The 19,342-nt window shown below is 36.8% G+C and overlaps 1 protein-coding gene and 1 long non-coding RNA gene across 2 annotated transcripts in view; one reads left to right on the top strand and one right to left on the bottom strand.

Moving 5' to 3' along the window:
- Window positions 1–16,145, top strand: part of LOC106790909 — a 104,903-nt gene extending 88,758 nt beyond the window's left edge. Inside the window, exons 2-4 of the long non-coding RNA XR_001382134.1 lie at window positions 1,362–1,555; window positions 2,285–2,421; window positions 15,867–16,145. This is a non-coding gene — a long non-coding RNA (uncharacterized LOC106790909). The remainder of the gene's footprint in view (window positions 1–1,361; window positions 1,556–2,284; window positions 2,422–15,866) is intronic.
- LOC106790908 (netrin-1-like) overlaps window positions 1–19,342 on the bottom strand; it is a 133,194-nt gene that overhangs the window by 108,160 nt on the left and 5,692 nt on the right. The window lies entirely within an intron of this gene.

Below are 19,342 nucleotides of genomic sequence, written 5' to 3' on the forward strand. Positions count from 1 at the left end.
CATGCATCTTTACACGAGCATCTTCTTTACATATCCTACAAGCCACAGTTGAGTTGACCCTTTCCTTCTTCATCTTCATCTTCATCTTCATCATCATCTTTATTTTCTTTTCGTGGTCGTTGTCGTTTGTTCTTCCATCCTGATCCACCGATCATTACGTTCATCATAATATATTGACGTTAAACCCTCCGACACCTTCGTAATCAAGTAACACTATCATCGAATGAAAGATCTTCGATTGATCACAAAGAAAATGAACTCGTCATCTTCCATCGTTATCTCTAATTACCGTAAGAATATCTTCTAACATTCTTACGAGAATCGCGTTACTTTATAATTTAATACGGTAATTGGATCGGGAAGAGAAAAATAAAGGAATGAGAAGAAGAAGAAGAAGAAGAAGGAGGAGTAGAGAACGATTGGGTAATACGTTTTAAAAAGGGTGACTCCTAGTGGAAGTATCGAATAATCGATAAGAGTATCTACTTCAACGGGATACCTATCCATTGTCCTTGTTATCCAATGTCGAAACACATGCTCCCATTTCTTTCCGTTACTTTTCTACACGGTAATAAAAAGAGAAAGAGAAATTCGTTCGCGAACACCGAAATCGGCTTCTTTGAAGATCCTTCCAATATTTTTTACCTTCGTCATTCTGACTTTGAGATCTTCCATACGTGCATGAAAATCATGACACCGGTTAACGATCTTACGATTTATTTTATTAACATTAACTCTCTCTCTCTCTCTCTCTCTCTCTTACTCTCTTGTAAAAGTGGATCGTACGAAGACAGATAAAAGGAAGAGAACACAACATCAACTAATCGTTTTGTCGTTTCATTCAATCCAAACGCGTTCAATTTCAAAAATAGATAATTAATTCGCTTATATCTCTTTATATAAAATGAATTCTCGATCGGTCTCATCGTAAATCGTTTAACTCGAAGTTTCAAATTGCTAAGTAATTACTGCACGTGACATATGCACTACTCTCTTTCACTTTCATCCCTTCGTAACGGCCCGACGACCGCCCTGTTGTTCTTTCTTAAAAAGAAAAAAAAATATGTCAGATATCCAGACCGAAAGAGAGAAAGGGTCCAGACACTAATCTCTCCCATAGGAGAATAAAATGTAAGCAAAAAACGTTTATCTCCCTAGACCAGAAGACTCCTCGTACGATCAAATAAAACTTATGGGAGGAGGGGGGGGGTGGTATTATAATATTAAGATATGATTTAATGCACATCCAAATCATGCCCTATCCGTCATTTTAATCATTTGATTTAAGAATAATAACCATATTATATATTCTGCGATTTCGAATTGACTTCATTTTTTGTCTTTTTCTTTTTTTTTTTCAGAAGCGACCTAATTGCCAATTAATCGAGAAGCATCGATGATCTCGAGCGTGACGAACCACCGGTTTTGGTTGAAGGGGAAACGAGAGAAGACAATTTGAAGATGAGGAAGATTAAGACAGAAAGAAAAAGAGAAAGAGAAAGAAATAAACAAAAAGAGACTAAAGACGATTGGATTTCGCATTCGATCTTCGAAGGTGCGTCGATTATTAATGACCGATAGTTGGTGGTATGCCGGTCCACGATCTTATCGGTAAACCGTAAACGGCACCTACGACGCCAGGGCCGTCGCAAGTTTCTCTTCTATCTCGTCGTATCACCGGGTCACTAGTCGATTCCTCTGGGTAACACGCATCGTTGAAATCGGCCGATCGAATCGGACATAAATTCCCTTTGACTCGTTTCTCTCACTTCTATATATATATATTTTGTGTTATATTCTTTTTTTATTTTTCTTTTTACCTTTCTCAACCTTTTTCTTACCTTTTAACGAGTACTACGTACGAGAAGTGTGCTTATATAACACGAGTAAATTTATAACACTGGTGTTTCAAAATACGTACGTTGGTATAATTTCAGGGCTGGTTAAAATAATTAACAAAGTTCGTATTATTGTATGACCGTTGTATATAAATATACGAACAGTTGGTAGTGTAAGAGAATATTTGGAAAGAAGAATAGAAAAATACACATATTATTTGGTTATTTGATAATTAATAAAAATTTTGTACATTTTATCAACTTCAAAAATGTTCAAAAATATACTTGTGGATCAGTATTTTCAATGTAAACGGTACATCTATTCGAGTAGTAAATGTATCTTTTGAAAATTGGATAATATGTATATGTTTTAAAAATAGAACGCGTGTGTTGTGTTGTTATTTATAAAGAAACGATTGAATGTTTTATGGTAATCTCTTTTCAAGGAAATTCGTTCTATACCAAGAACACGAGATTGTAAACAAAACATCGTCTAACGGACACTAGAATATCTCCTCTCATCAGTATAACACGAGCTACGCTTGGAAGAAGATTTACCCGTGTACTCTCTTATAATATAAAAGTAAGTTAAAATTATATTAAAATTTTATCATTATTATTTCTCTCTTATATTTATTTATAAATTAATTTTCATTTCGTATAATGTAATTTAACAATATTTCAACACGTCGATAATCCGATTAACGTAAATAATTTCAATCTAATTACATTTTTCTTTAAAGATTCCTGTCGAGAATATTAAAAAATATATAAATATTTAATAAATAAATTGAAAAGTACGGGGAAAGTTACACGGTTTAAGAACGTTAATACAACGTTCAAAGAACAAGTTACTTTAAGACTTTATAAGTGGCACTTGTAAAATACCAAACCAACTCTCTTTTTCATCTCTTACTTTCTGACGTTTTGTTGAATAAATGTCTCAATGAAAAATATATTCGGGGACTAAACCTCGACTAATATTACTACTACTACTACATAAAAAACGCATACCACGAACAGACTTTTCCATGAAGAAAGCCGAGACTACGCACGAGTGACGTGTCGAGGTGAGAAAATAAACAAAGAAAAGAAGTCGCTTTCTCGAACAACGGTCCCCACTTCGATAGGGGCTTCAGATTTTTGTTTATTTTTCTTCGTCTACGCGCACTCTCCAGGGATCCTTACGAGTGTAGTATCCTGTAGGAACAGAAACGATCGTGAAGTGAATGAGAGAGAGAGAAGGAAAGAGAAAAGGGCTTGTTTGCCGACGTGCCAAGGTCCGGACCACACGCGTTAAGCTTCATTCGCGAATCCCGTGTCGCAAAGTTATTATTTTCTAGGATATTGTGGACGGATCGTATGTTTTTTCAAAAAGAGAGAAAGGAAAAACCTTAGTATCGATCGGTTTCTATTCGACGTGAGAAAGTCATTCTGTATGTTATTTTATCTACTACAAAAATTCAACTCTCTCTCTCTCTCTATTTCTTTCTACGAGTTATTTTTTTAACACATTACTTTTCATATCTTTTCTCTCGTAATTCGTTGAAAATGTATAAATTAAAAATAATGAATCCATTTATATATCAAGTCATATTGCTGTAAACGTTAAAAAAGAGAAAAGTAAGACAATTAATCCTCGTTTTCAAACAGGGAGGCAAGCATAGCACTCACCTTTTTCCTACCGTGTCGTTTCTCTTCATTATATAGCGAACACGAAAAGACGAGTGGTAGACAAGTCAGAATGAGAAGAATAAGAATAATAATAATAAGAAGAAAAGGACGAGATACAGGCCTACCTAGAAGCCAGCAACCAGTAAGAATTCCTGTTTCTCATTCGTAGCAACGTGATTAAGCGGTCAATCTGTGAGCGAAACAATGCTACGTCCCACCCGGCCAATTTATCGAACACCCACGATTTCCCCCCCATGCGGGACGTGAGTGGTGTAAAGATAAGGTACGAGTCAAGGTCACAACCTCTCTCTCTCTCTCTCTCTCTCTCTCTCTTTTTCTTTCTCTTCATTTCTTTATTTCTTATACCCATTTAAGAAATTCGTTTAACAAATTTATTTCAAGCTAGGATCGAAAATTGTTCAAGTTTTTCGATTAGAATCTGACCCCCAGAGCAACACTGTAAACCCTGTGTGCGTTGAACGTTTAATTAGCCAGTATTTGCTGCTCGGTTGAGCATTTAATAACGCTCGATTATCACGGTTCCGTAAGCTCCAACGAATGTGTTCTCGTCGGGATCGATACATGAGATCGAAGATCGTAACTTGAACGATGATGTTACTTTAATCACAACCACGTTAGATATATTATTTACACGTTGCAACATCAGTTTGCGGGAGTGATGCACAGACCGTGCTTTTCTAGCACGTACAACATCCTGCTAACTTTTCTTACCCAGAAGTCACGAATTTTTCTTCCTATCTTTCTCTCTTTCTCTCTCTCTCTCTCTCTGACAAGTTTGTAACCTCGTCAGTTGGTAAACTTGGTGGCGGTTCGTTGGCTCGTAACTTTAGAAAAGTTTATCGCAAAGTATGGATCAGGTATACCTAACTCGCGTTTATCTTCTTTATAACTTAACTAAACTTCGTTCCTCTTTTACTTTATTCCACACGTTGATTTTCTCTACTTCATATAAAATCGATAGTATATTTTTTGTTTTTTCTTTTTACGATTTTCTTTACGATTAGATTATGTTAGATCGAAAGAGCGCGGGTGTTGGTATTTTAAACGTCAACATGAAATTTATTTCGGAATGGTGTTATTTTATTTTTTTTGTGTTCTGTTCAACTAGCTAACGTACAAGCAATGTAAGCTCTTTCTATCTCTCTCTCTCTGTTTTCAAGACGTCTATCCAAAGACACTCTGGGCAGTTTCCAAGTTTCCTAGTTACCGGTTACCTTCTTACTTCCTTATTTCACCTCGAGCCGTTCCATTCTTTTCTTCTTCGTTCTCGCGAGTCCTCTCCACCAGTTTACCCAAGAAACACCCGCCGAAGACTCGAACACCAGCGAGAGTTTCATTTCATTACTCTTCACGGTTGGTTCTTACTTTGAGACTTATCTTCTTTTACTTTTCTTCTTCTTCTTATTCTTTTACTCGTATCTCGAACTTTAGGGGAGAGTCTAAACTTCTTTCTTCGACGGCCATTCTCTTTGTCTATCGCAAGAAAGAGAAAGAGAAAGAGAAAGAGAGAAAGAGAAAGGGGATAACAAGTTTGAAATTAACGGACCCCAACTTTTCAACGTAATCTCTTATATATACTCTCTTTTATTTCACCCTCTTTCCACCCCTCTCCTTTGTTTTTCTATTCGATGCATCCAATCACTGTATTACATTATACACACTTTTATTATATCGGAAAATATTAGTCTCGATCGACATTTAACTATTTACTAGCAGTCAATCGTTGCTTTAAACTACGATGTGCACTTTGTATGATCGAATATATCTTTTCCGTGTTTAAAGTGACCAAGAGGAATAGAGTGACTGAGAGAGTAAGAGAGAAAGAGAAAGAGAGAGAAAGAGAGAGGAAGAGAGATGGCAAACGATGTTAACGCACCGTGACACTGTTCCGGCTCGTCACGCGCACCGATGCTATTGGTTCTGCCTCGTCGAATAAGCGGCTGTTCCGCTTGTTGAATATTGTCGTATAGTACGATTGTAAAGAAAAGAAGACAAAAAAAAAATTAAAAAGAAAAAAATAAGAATAAGAAAAAAGAAAAAGAAAAAAGATACTTCGTGTTGTGTCGTATCGTCGTCTCTAACTTTATAGACAATTTTTATCAAACAAATAAATACCGTATAGACAATAGAAAATACAAAATAATCAAAGTAATAATAATAACAATAAAAAGAAGAAGAGGGTCTTCGAAATTCGGGTTCATCGATAGATCGATTTCTCTCGTTTCTAATGTGTCACGTATTCGATTGCGAAAAACAAGCTAAACTCACGTACAAGTTTTATCAAAGAAAAACCGAAACCTCGAGTATCTATTATCGACTGGAAGGGGGTGGGGGTGGGTGCATTAGGGAAAAAATTCGACGACGTTTAACGTATTATTCGAGAGATAATCGAGGGAACTAAACTTTTTCCATTTTCAAATCGATTCCGACGTTTTTTTTTTCTTTTTTTTTGATAAGGGTACGATAGTTATCTTTTCTTGTGCCGAATAACGATTATCGAGAACTACTACTACTACTACGCGGTCCAGATAGGAAAAGGAAATCAACAAAAAAATTTCTTTTCGGCTTTCGACCCCCGCCCCCTTCCCACCCCCTTTATCTATCCCTTCTATTCTCTTTTTTTTCTGTGTGTTTTTTCCTCATTGATTCCCCCCCGTCCATTCTATCCCTCTCTCCAACCTTCTCCCTCCCCCAGCCCCCAAACCCCCCTCGTGTTCTCGCACCTCTCTTTCTGTAGCAGCTCGTGGAAGCGTTACGTGGAATCGAGATCCAATTACTCGATTCACGACCGGCTCTCCGAGGAGATATCTTTTTGCAAGATCCTCCCCGGGGTTTATCTTCGGTAGTCGATGATTCTCTTTTCTTTTTTTTTCTTTTTCACGCGCGCACATTTTGCATTACGAGTAGTAGTTCGAAAAATTCGAGTTACGATTTTTAAGAGAGAGAGAGAAAAAAGAAAAAGAAAATTATTGTATACGAGGTTGTAATTTAGATATTTTGATATAATATGTGTAGTATGATAGGTACGTACGTGCCGATAAATTGCGAGATATTTTGGATTAAATATTACAAAATATTTATATAACGATTAAATATTTGTCTTCTTCTTTTTCTTCTTTCTCTTTTAATTAGGATTTTTTGTCCTGTTATAATAGATTTTCTTATTGCTATTTCTATTGTTTTTACCGAGGGTAGGTTGTTAATCTCACCCTTTTTATCTGGGATAAAAAAATATAAATTTTTGTAATATGAATTATTGTTATATTATATCGGATAAATGGATAGTTTAATATTAAATTGTACCTATTGTTTTTTTGTAGCAACCGTATATTATAATATTTGTAATAATAATTAATCGTTCAGGAACGTTCGTTCGAATTGTTAAATAATATTTCAACGCTGTGTTATATTATATATAGCGTACAGGTAAAATTATTAAATTGATCGTAAACATTGTTTGGATTTATATCATATTTTTGAACGGTATACATAAATCGTTCTTAAAATTGGATACACAAACTTTCGTAAACAATCCAATACTCAATACCCATTAATTAACTCGTTCAGAAAATTCGTTCGTGTCGAATTTAAAAATAATAAAAAAAAAATAAAAAAAGAGAATAAAAAGAAATAAATAAATTAATCCCATAGATTACAAATATAAATCAAACAACATATAAATTGTAAATCGTTACGAACTTTGTTTTTATGAAACACACAAACCCCCAACCCCCTCCCCATACATCAATATAATCGTATAACGTATTAAAATAACATAACGAAAAAAAAGAAATGATAATTTTCATCGGTCGCACGTTATCTCGAAATTAGATAAAAATAAAATCGTAAAAAGATAATCTCGAGAATAGAATCACAACCGGTGAGTTAGCGAGCCTTGTTTCTCGTAAAATACGCATCGATTTGCGTGGGCGTGAACAAATTCGATGACACTCGTGTATGGTGCGTTGCGGTGATAGGGCGCGGTAAGGGAGAGACGGGGAAATTATGTGTGTATGTGTGTGTGTGTGTGTATGTTTGTGTCAATTCTCGCTAAGCGACTTTCTAAACCTTCGAAGCTTATCTAAATGGACATGGCACGTATTATCGGGTGGTCCCGCTTCATCCGAAAGACGCGAATCGTACAAACCAATGCCGACAAGCTCGCCAATTTCGTAGCTTTCTCTTTATCAAACGTGTCAATATATTTCTCTTCCTCTATTTCTCTTTGTTCCTTCTTCGAGACACGTGATATTTATTAAAAACCGACAAATAAAGTTTTGACAAGGATAATACTGCGAAACACGTCACGATTTAATATTTTCCATTGAAAAGTATCTTTAGTTGACTGATGAGTGAAGTCTTACTAACAAGTAAATACTATTTAAATACCGTTATGGTGGTCCTACTAATGATACAGGTTTGCTAATCATTTTTCAATGTCTAATATTAAGTAAGTACTTATCGGTACATCGGAAATACTCATTATTTTATTGTTTTGGAAAAAGTAATATTAGGAAATAAGAAGGTGGTAAATCATAAACGATTTAACGAGCGAGAAAACGTTCTTGATTATAACGTCGAGTTTCATCGATACTTAACAGAAGAAGAAGAAGAAGAAGAAGACAAATAGGTACATAGATATAGTGTATATAAGTACCATAGAGATTGAGGATAGAGAAAAGCATTTTCTTCGTGTAGTAGAAGTTAAAACGTGCGGAGAAGAAGAGATGCCCGATAATAACGTGGCAACGCACTCTCGCGTATTTCCCTTTTACTTCTCGTTCACCTCCTCCTCCTCCTCCTCCTCCTTCATCTACGTCGAATGGACCACCTGGTCTGTCGGTTAATTTCGACGAAGGCGATCTTAGCTTGAAACGAAGAAGGAAACGAAGAGAAGTAGAAGAAGAATAAGAAGAATAAGAATAATAATAAGAAGAAGAAGACGAAGAAGAAGATGTGTCGGTCCAACGAACGAACAAACGAATGAACGAACGAATAAACGACCAGAGGGAAGCTTTATTTTCGTCTCGCAACGTTTTAGAGTCGATCGACTCCTACCTAAGCTGCTGTCGAGAAAACGACGAGAAAACAAAATGAAAAAAGGAAGAAAACAAATGTATAATATAAAAGGATGAAAACTATGGAATCTTCTGTATGCACTTATATTCACGTTTACATTTAGAATTTGAATTCCAAGTAAAAACGTTGTTAAAATAGGAAAGAAAAATCGACTATGAACGCGGAAGAGAACTCGAAGAGACGATTATACTGAGGAGGAGGAGGAGGAGGAGGAGGAAAAGGGGGAGGAGGGGAGTCGAGTTTATCGTACGATCTGGAAGTCGAAAGTTCGAAACTTTAGAACTAGAAAGGAAAAGAACTCGAGGATGAGAGTGGGAAAGAAGAGTCAGAGAAAGAGGAAAGATATAGAAGGTTGCTGGTTCTATTGGTGCTGGTTCTGTTGGTGCTGGTTCTGTTTGTCGCTTAAACGGAAAGCTGGGACTGAACAGGACGCAGCACGGCATGGCACGGTACGGCATGTCCATGGTAAGACGAGTTCTACACCATGGTCGTTTCTAAAAGGCGAAGAGACTGCCAAGGAGAACCCATTTATGGGAATCCTGAGCAAAGGTGCCGGCAAGCTCGTCGTTGTCGTCGATCCCTCGAACGGATTCGTTCCTTTCTTCGATTCTTCGATCGATCCAACTATATTCTACCGGTCGACTGGTTTCGAACACTTCCATTTCTTCCAATGGCCAAATGGAATGGCTCCCTCCGTCCGTCTGTCCTTCCTTCCTTCCCCCATTTGGATCTTTTCGATCTTGCAAATCAGAAATCGAGCGGCCACGGTGTAGGACAAGAAGAGAAAAAAGGAGGAGGAGGAGGAGGAGGAGGCCAAAGTGGACGGGCAGTGAAACGAGAGGCGCAAAAATGTGCGAGAGGACGGACTAACATAAGAGATATTCAACAGACGAAGAAGAAGAAGAAGAAGAAGAAGTAGTTAGATCGAGCGAGTACGCATGACCGAAGGAACGCGAGTATGCGGTCGCCGTTTATTTCGGGACGACCGAGGACGCCTCTTTTGCTTTTTCTTTCTCTCTCTTTCTCATCTTTCCTCCCCGTCTTCGGTTCTCTATCTATCTCTATCTCTTTCACTCTCTCTCTCTCTCTCTCTGTTTCTTTTTTTCTTCTTCATGGACCACAGAAAACTCGTTATTGTTGTTGTTGTTGACGTTGGCAGCACACCAGGCGTGGGCCGAATCTTCGAGACTTAACACCGGTCTCGGACGGTTAATGACTTTGAAGTTAGGAGGACGCTTCCTGTCCAGTACGATACTTCGACTGGGTGGTGGTGTACAAGAAGGGGTTGGTACGAAGTAAAAGGGGAAACGGTAACGAGATTGTCGTCGGTGCTTCCATAAATCCTCGACTTGGCTTGGCTTGGCTTGGCTTGGCTTGACTTGGCTCCTCTACTCGTGGCAAAGATATTAGGCTTTCCGTTTGGTAAACGAAAACTACTCTGGTCAAATTTAATATGTGCTCTTTGATAGGGAGGGATTGAAACAGGATAAACGTTCGAGAAATCGATCAATGTCTCTCGTCTTTAAAAGATATTACTCTCCTCCACCCCTACCTCTACCCCTTCAACCACCACTCCTTCTCGCAAACGGGAGAATAATAATCTTCGTGTTTAAAGTGAAAGAAATAAAGTGAATAAACGTAAACCGCAATACCGCATGGAATAATCTTGCCCGTAGTAAGTAAGTAAAGACATTCATTCTCTTTAACTTAACGCGACACGTGTTAAATGGGAATATTTTATTTTCGATTGTTCATTATGTTAAACGGCGTGTTGTAAAATACAGTACCTACCTACCTACCTACCTACCGCTTTAAGGTAAAAAAATATAAACGAGGGAATAACGACTTTCAATGGTTTATACGAGTTGGAAATAAATGACTTCGAGTTGTGTTATCCGCGAGACGATGCTACTGCTTCTGCTGTTGCTGATGCTGACGATGATGATGCTGCTGCTGCGGTTTCCAAGTTCTTCTTTGAGACAGCAGAGACAACGTCAACTTCGGTGAGAGAATTTAACCTACAAATCTCGTCTGTAAGAGTACCAAATGGAATATCTATGATAGAAAGAAGATATATATATGTGTGTATATATACACGAAGGAAGAAAAGGATGACTCTTGCACGAGCACCTGCTTTAAGAAAAGAAAACACTAAGATACGACAGCGCAAAATCACGCTGAGGAAACTCGCGTCTCCTCGTTGGCTGTTAACTTGGAACAGTTTACTTGTGTATGCGTGTGCGTGTGTGTGTGCGCACGCGTGAGAAGGAGCAAACGTGCCAGTACACTCGAGACATCGTGCTTCACGGCAGACCGCGTGGCAGCTCTTAGAGATTTATTTATACGACCTCGTGCGTACTCGCATAACTACGCACACGATCATGGATAAAAGTATTCTACGTATATATCGTTATAGTATACACCTATCTACTTAGAAAACCTCGTCGCCGTTACGTTCTATGTGCTTCGAACTAACCGATCCGAAGCAAAGCACACGCGCACGCACGCAAACACGCAAACACGCAAGCAAACCACCACTGTAGGAAACACGAAACGAGAAGCTACCTACCATCCTTTTCTAACGGCCAACGTCCCGTGAAACGCTTCTTTAAGCTTCTAACCAACCAATGGGAATACGTTAAAGCCCGCGCTTCTCCTCTTGCCAACTCTCGGATTTCAATGAGCAAAAAAGCTCGATCACCGGAGGACAGACGCATGCGCAAACGAATATCGAAAGGAAAATGAGACAGAGTAAGGTGGTATATATAAACGATCGATAGTTTCTCGATGATATATAAAAAAAAAAAAAAACCTCGTTTGTAAAACAAATCACACATAGTTACTATGTATTACCATATTATATAACTTTTGTTTCGTCTATCCTCTCCTACGTGTAGATTCGAAATATTAAACTTCCCGTCCATCGGTTCTATTATCGCGAAACGCGAACTCTAAACAAATGATAAAAGAGACCTATCAAGATAACGACAATTATTTCTTCGAAACTGTATCGTACACCATAACTTCTCTCTCCCCCTCCCCCGCGTCCACCCCGAAAGGTTCGATACGAATCGTATATATATATAGGTACGTGTGTGTCCCCACGTACTTTATATACCTATAGAAAAAAATTCATTTATCGCTTTAGGCTTTTTAAAACAAACGGGTGAATGTTATTGCAATCGTTCAAACGTTTAGTTCTGTTGCATCTCACGATCGAGAATTATATATTTCTCTCTCATTTCATTCGGGTTCGTATATAAAATAAAGAATTATAAATATATATATAGAAAATATATATTTCAAATAATATAAATACTTTCGTATGAAAAAAAAAAAAAAGATTTCGTTATTAAATTCTGTATTCTTAATTTGTTGGGAACCGTACACCCATTCGAAAAATCAATCGATCAGAAATAATAAACAAGTGGTACGGGGTAACGAGAGCTAGCAAGTTTAAAGTTTATCCGTGTATATGTGTGTGTAGATATATACCGAAACGTTTGGGAGTGTTTGAAACAGGCAAAGCGTGTCGTCGTCGTTGTCATCGTCATCGTCATCGGTCGTACGATGTTTAACGGGTCGAACGGTCTTACGCTTGGTGACACGCGTGCACGCATTTCACGGATTGAGCTTCTTTCCTAACAGGGTGTATGAGCTAAACGTTACAGATTCGCTCGTTGCTTTTCTCCTTTCGTCGGTTCGTCGAATCCGAACTGGGCCGTGTGAATGAACGAAGCTCATTCATCGATCTATAGAGGTGTATACTCGGTTCTAATTTTCATTTAACTTTTTTCAACACACTGCACCGAGATTGAAATAATATTATCTAACTATTATAATATATTATGTATAACGATTAACTCATTTGATTAATATAAGGAAAAAAATGAATAAGAATATTTTTCAATTTAATCAATTATTTCTTTTTGAAAAATGTATACTTATATTTGTTTCATATAAATACGAAGTTATGTTGAATATATGTATAAATCGTAATCACAATTAAATGATATTCAACAGACAAATTATAAAAAGTAACAAATTCTATATATGTATTTTACGTTGACTATATAAACGTTTAATTCTTTGTAAATTAATTGCTATATTTAGATACACATAGATATAATATAAAATATAATTCATTAACAATTTTTTAAAAAATCTAACAATAAAAAAAGAACATTCGAGAAGCCTATATTAGAACAAATTAATAAATATTCGAAAAATTTTCAAATATACTTTTCAATGCACCAAAATTCATATGTAAAATATTTAAATATTTTTGAATATAGAATAAAATGTTATCTATAAAGAAAGATGTAGAAAATGTGAATGTAATATGACTATATGCACAAAATTCGAAACCATTGAATAGAGAAAGAGAGAGAGGCCTATATCGCGACAAAGTTTCATTCACGCAGAGCCGCGCAACAACCGAAGAATAATCGCCGGTGGATTCGGAACGAGAAGGGTTGGGTTGCTATTCGCGGTACCAAAAGGATGCCATCGTCGTTCCTGCGAGAGAATCCGATGTTCCGTGGCAAGAAAAAGAGCCGGCGAAGAGAGAAAACGATCTATCATGCGGATTCCAGGAGCACCACCACTCTGTTTCTTTCTATTTCTTTTTATCTTTTTNTTTTTTTTTTTTTTTTTTTTTTTTTTTTTTTTTTTTTTTTTCTTACTGTCTTCTCGTGTTGTTCTTACGTGTCTCTCTTCTCGTTGCCCCCCTCCCCCCTCCCCCACTCCCCTTTTGCATCTTAAAGGGTAAAGGATCGACGAAGGTAGGAAGAAAAGGGTAAAATAAAAATGTCAAAAATAAAAGCAAAAAAAAAAAAAATAAAATAAATAAAATCCAATGAAAGAAACTAGAGAGGAAGAATCGATCGAAGAGAACAAGTAGCCTGCAGAGTTGATATATAAAACTTTTGTAAAGGAAACGAACACGACGAACATAATATAATACTGATCAAAAGTTTTTGGGGTTATGGATATTACTACATCTACTCGTAATATAGTATAAAATATCATTCATTTATTGAAACTTATGTTTTTCAAATAATTGATTTTGTTTCTGTTTTTTTTTTTGTTTTTTATATATAGAAACACCTATTTTTACATACGTAGAAAATTCAACGGAAGATTTAAATATCTTCCTCGTTGTAATTATAAACTGTTTTTTTTTTTTTTATGTATAACTATATTACATTATTTTATTGTAACTGTTCCATTTGAAAATTGTTCCAACTAATTTTGTAGAAACGTCTACGAGTATCAATTTGAAAGATCTGACGTAAAGTCAGATATAAAACAGATAGCAAAAATAAAGTAATATTAACAAAATGAAATAATTATAAATAGTATGGTATTCATATTATCGGTCAATAGTAAATATACATTTTTATGACTACAAACTGACCTATTATAATCCATAAAGCAAATAAACTTTGAAAAAGGAAATATCTAATACAATAAATATATGTATTTATAAAGTTTCAAAAAATATCACGAAGAATAAAGAACATTTCGTATTATTCGAGAGTGATGTTAGGGAGAAAAATTTCTAAAAAAAAAAACGACAACGAGGATGACGACGAGGACAAGGACAAGGACGAGGACGAGGACGACGAGGCAAGCCCTCGAGCCGCGCGACAAGAAGTGTCCAATTTAAAATGTAAATTGCGTCGGATATTTGGCGTATCGCTAAGCGTACCAACGAAATGGCCACGAAATTAAAACGTAATTTAATTCGAATCTCTCTCTCTCTCCCTTTTGCTCTCTTTTACTCAGTCACTCACTCACTCACTCGTTCGTTAGTTCGTTCGTTCGTTCGTTCGTTCGTTCGTTTGAGCTTTTTCACCCTACTCTGTAACCCGGTTTTCCTTCTTCGTCTTCTTTTCCTAATTCTCGCTAGGGATCACTACCAGGATCTCTTGCACTTTTTTCCCTCTCTCTATCTCTCTCTATCTCTCTTTTTCTCTCTGACTGCTTTTCTATCTCGAGAAAAACATTTTCTTTCTTTTTTCTAAGTGGATTTTAAAACGTGGATTATCGTTTTCACGGTGACGACGAGTACGAGGACGAGGACGACGACGTGAGCTTTCGCTTCTTCCTGCTTTAGAAAGAGAGATAAAGATAAAGAGAGAGAGTGAGAGAGTGACGGAGGGAAAAAGGGGGGACACGAGATTCTTTTGGTTTTCGTGCCGAGCCGGGGAAACGAGATTTCGAGAGTGGAAAGTTATTTAAAGATAACCGCTTTTAATCTTCGCGTTCGCAGGATATCAAGGGCAATTTTATCCGGCGTTATAATTAGATGCATTACTTGGTATAATAAGGGCTTTGAACCACCACGGGGCCTCGCCAGTGCCGTAGGACGTTTTAGAACGTTCGAGATGAAATTGCTGATGCGTGGGGAATCGCGTTATCGGATGTTAAATATCGTCTTGGCGGCGGTTGCATCTCGTGAACGCTACTTCTCTTCTCTTCTCTCCTCCGAAATCTCGTTTTATTATATTTCGAAAGAATTAACTTAGTACGCGTAGTATGCTATCTTCGAGACCGAAAATTTCTTTTAAACATTTTTCCCCCTTTTATCTTTCTTTCTTTCTTTTTTTTTTTTTTCAAGAAGACCCAAAATCCTTATCGGGGTAGATTGTACCAAAGTGGTTACGACCAACCGAGTGGAAGATGGTGTTTTGTTTTGTTTTATAAGAGAGAAAAAAAAATGAAAAAAGATAATACCCACGACCAGGTGAATTCACTCAGTTTTAATACAGTGTGTATATATATATATATATATATATATATATATATATATATATATACGGATTTGAATAAAATTTATCGATTATCGTTAACGTCGGTTTTTCCGCGCATATCGCGTGGCCATTTTCCGATGGTTCGTAATTAACCGATTCGACGGGCTCGTATTGTATTGTTACGATTTAATGGCCAACGAATAGCTCAGTTTATTTCTTTCTTTAATATATCCCCTTTTTTTTTATTTTTATTTTTACTTTTATATTTGTATTTTATTTTATTTTATTCCCGCTACGCTTTTTTTCTGGTTAGCTGGGGGAATGAAAATTCTAAACATTTTGTTCGATAGTATCGAATCCAATCGATCTATACTTCTTCTTCTTCTTATTTTTATCAAAGAGGAAAGAATATCGTGTATAGGTAGAAAGAGGGCTCCTTTTTCTTTCCCCCTTGAACCCCCCGCGAATCAACTCATTCCCTTTGGTATATTCGCAGGAGGAACAACACCAGTAACAGCAGCAGTAGTAGCAGTAGTACGGTAAGCACTCACTCTACATCACCATAGCGACCGCTTAATTGGAGAAGGATTCCCATAATAAAATCGTCGAGTGTCCCCGTTCAGCGATGCGGAAGAAATTCGGGACCATCCAAGTTTTTCGCGGTAGGGCGAAAAACGCGAAGAATTTCAATCGCCGAGAAACGAATCCCTCAACCGTTTCCTTTACCTGACACGAACTTCGGTTATAGTCGTCAAAATAACAGAAATAGAAGAAGAAGAAGAAGAAGGAGAAAAAAATCGACAGCGTAACACGGTACGTTCAAACCGGAATGAAACTATTTTTTGTTGTTGTTGTTTTTTTTGTTTTCACGACAGAGTTTTATTCCGTTTCATTAATTCACGTTATCGCGAGAAACTAAATGGCATATGAAAAATATAACCATTCGCAGAAAAAAACTAAAGAGAGTCAATGCAACAAATGTTGAACGTCGTAATTTATCAATTTTTTCTATATACATATATATATATATATATACAAATAAAAATATTACAAATAGGAGGTAGGTATTGCCAACACATACCAGGTGTGCATCCTACGAAAACCGTGTACCGTGTTTAAAACAATCGCAACGTTTCGAAATATACAATTGTTATTCGTCGCTGTTAGTCGTCGTTAAAGACCTCGAAAAATCATTTTCAATATACGAACGTAGAAGTTTCTCTTTTAGAAACTTATTAGGTGTATATATTTCGTGTAAGTATTTCAAGAGAAAAAGACGTAAAGGTATCGCGGAAATGACGCGAGTAGGAATTAACGAAACGTGTCATCCACCTGCCCCCTCATTTCATCTCCCTGCCCCCTCCCTCCTCTTTCTCTCTCCCTTTTTTCGTCATTAAATAAAAAGGGTAGAAATAGAAGATAGGAAGAAGAGAAAAAAAAACAAAAAGGGGGTAGGTGAGGTTCGGAATACGTACTACGTATAGTTAAGTAATACGTATTAGTGTACATATATATATATATATACACATATGTAGATACGTACGCACGCGTCCAACGCGTTTTACTCGCATAAACGTGCCCCCCTCGAGAATATAACTCATTGCGGTAAACGGCCGCCACAGCAGGCCGCGTCAAATTAACGCCCGAGACTCGAGAAACGAGAGAGACGACTTTGCTTGCTGTGGTGCGACGTACCAACACCAACACCAATACTAACCCACCAACCAACCAACCCAAGAAGACGTCGTTCGAACTTCCTCCATTCTTCTTATTCTCATTTTCCTTTCTCTCCATCTTCTAAAACTATTCGGTATAGATAGGTATAGATAGTTGACCGTTTTAAACATTCATGGAAAACTTTTCAGATCGTAATTTTGGCAAAGATTTATTTTCTTTTTTTTTTTCCTTGTTTTTTTTTGGTACCTATTTTTTCTTTAACAATAGAAATTACGTCTACGTGCACGTATCTATTTCGTCGTATCGATCGAATTTTTTGTTTTAATTGGTTTATCGATTTTTTTCTTCTTCTTTTTTTTTTTCTCTCTTTCGAAATGAAACGATAAATTCTTCAAATAACAAGTATACCGTGGTACTCTAGGTTGTACTTGGGCAGAGTGAAATTATACGATTCGCGTGGTCACGTATCAATTAACGTAAACGAATAGCACCCGACCATTTCTTTCGTGGTTTTTTTTTCAATTCGAATTGGAGAACGAGTCAATCGTCGATACGAGAAAAAAAGGAGAGAGAGAGAGAGAGAAAGAGAGAGAGAGAGAGAGAGAGAGAGAGAGAAGAAGAAAAAGAAAGAGTAAGAAAGTTCTTTACTTTTTTTTTTTTACCGAGTCGAGTTTCGGCGCTCGAGATATCATGTTCCGATGCAATATCTTTCCTCTCCCCGTGTGGAGAAATTAATTAACTTACCTGTACCGCCTAATTAACAACGTTTATCGACCCACTCGTTTGGGAATAATTTCGTTTTCGTCCAACGTTCAACGTTCGTTCGATCGTTTTCTTTCCATCGATGTTTTCGACCAAAGTTGCACGCCGTTCGCAAACACGTTGAAAATCTTTATTCGCGATAACGCGAGTTGAGAAGGTGCGAATTACAAAGTGAAAAAAAAGAAAAGAAAAAATGTGCTCTCGACGGGTTGACCCCCGAAGACCCTGAACAGGCTGCATCATGCGTTCGTCCTCTGTCACGTCACGCAAACGGCAAATAACTTTTCTATCTTAGCTTTCACCATTTTACGTATATTATCACCTTTAAATTATACATTTTGGAAGCATTAGTTATTCAATTCTTTCAATTTCTTTTTCTTTTAGTACGATAATTTTGTATCCGAGTAGAAAAGAACATTTGAAATCTCTTATCGGGACCCCAATGTTCGTTCTTATATAAAGTTCATCGATGGATAGTGAATCCACGATAGTTATCTATAAAATAAATTGAAAAAAAAAAAAAAGAAAAAAAAGACGTACAGTTGAAAGCAATATCTCCTACGATATTATACCAGTCTACTCTACTTACGATAATCCTAAACGAGTCTAGATTGTAAATATACCTGGCACGGTATATTAATAAAAGCGACACTCCCGTAAATACAAGGTATACCCGTGTGTTAGATCGTATTTATGTCCGCCATAGATGTTAATTAGCCTCTTAACGTACACGCGTATCTATGAACGTTATAACGTTAGTATATACAAGCTGTTAATGCGAAAAACGAATTAAACGAAATCATATTTATTTTTCTTTTTTTTTTCATTAGTAATTGATACTTATGGTGTATGTATCATAATATAATAAGTCCCGTTACTTTGAGAAAGATTTGCAGATTTTCTAAAAAAAAAATACAAATTTCTATGAATAAATTAATCAAAAACCCTTTGTTGTTGACCATATTATGATCTAAGTGTCGTAGGTAAGACAAAAAGACAAATTCCTCGGTGCTTGAAAGAGGTTTCTCTGGATACTTTTGGCGAACGGGTCGAAGGTTCGAACAAACACGACGAGTGCCAAAGCTTTTACGTTTAGATCGGGTTAAACGACATCGTTGACCAACAAGTTGGCAAACAAAATGGACAGCGTCAAAGGGTGCTCGCAACGTGTTGCGTTTACTTCAACCAACGACGACTACTAACTCGTCACGTAACGAACGAACGAACGAACGAACATACGTACGTACGACCGATGGCGAATGTTCCTCGGTATATAATTAATTGCTCGTCCGTTACGAACTCGTTACTTCGATTCGTGTTACGATATTACGGTGAACGTGCTTCACTCTGGTAATTAATCATTTCGCTAGCGCTACATTTGCAGATACTTTGCGAGTGAGTCTCTTTACAACATTTTTCCTTACGTATCCACATTTATACCACATATATATATATATACAAATAAAAATATTACAAATAGGAGGTAGGTATTGCCAACACATACCAGGTGTGCATCCTACGAAAACCGTGTAC

The sequence above is a fragment of the Polistes canadensis genome, unplaced genomic scaffold (assembly GCF_001313835.1).
Source record: "Polistes canadensis isolate GaletaPanama2010 unplaced genomic scaffold, ASM131383v1 scaffold_268, whole genome shotgun sequence".
Classification (NCBI taxonomy): Eukaryota; Metazoa; Arthropoda; class Insecta; order Hymenoptera; family Vespidae; genus Polistes; species Polistes canadensis.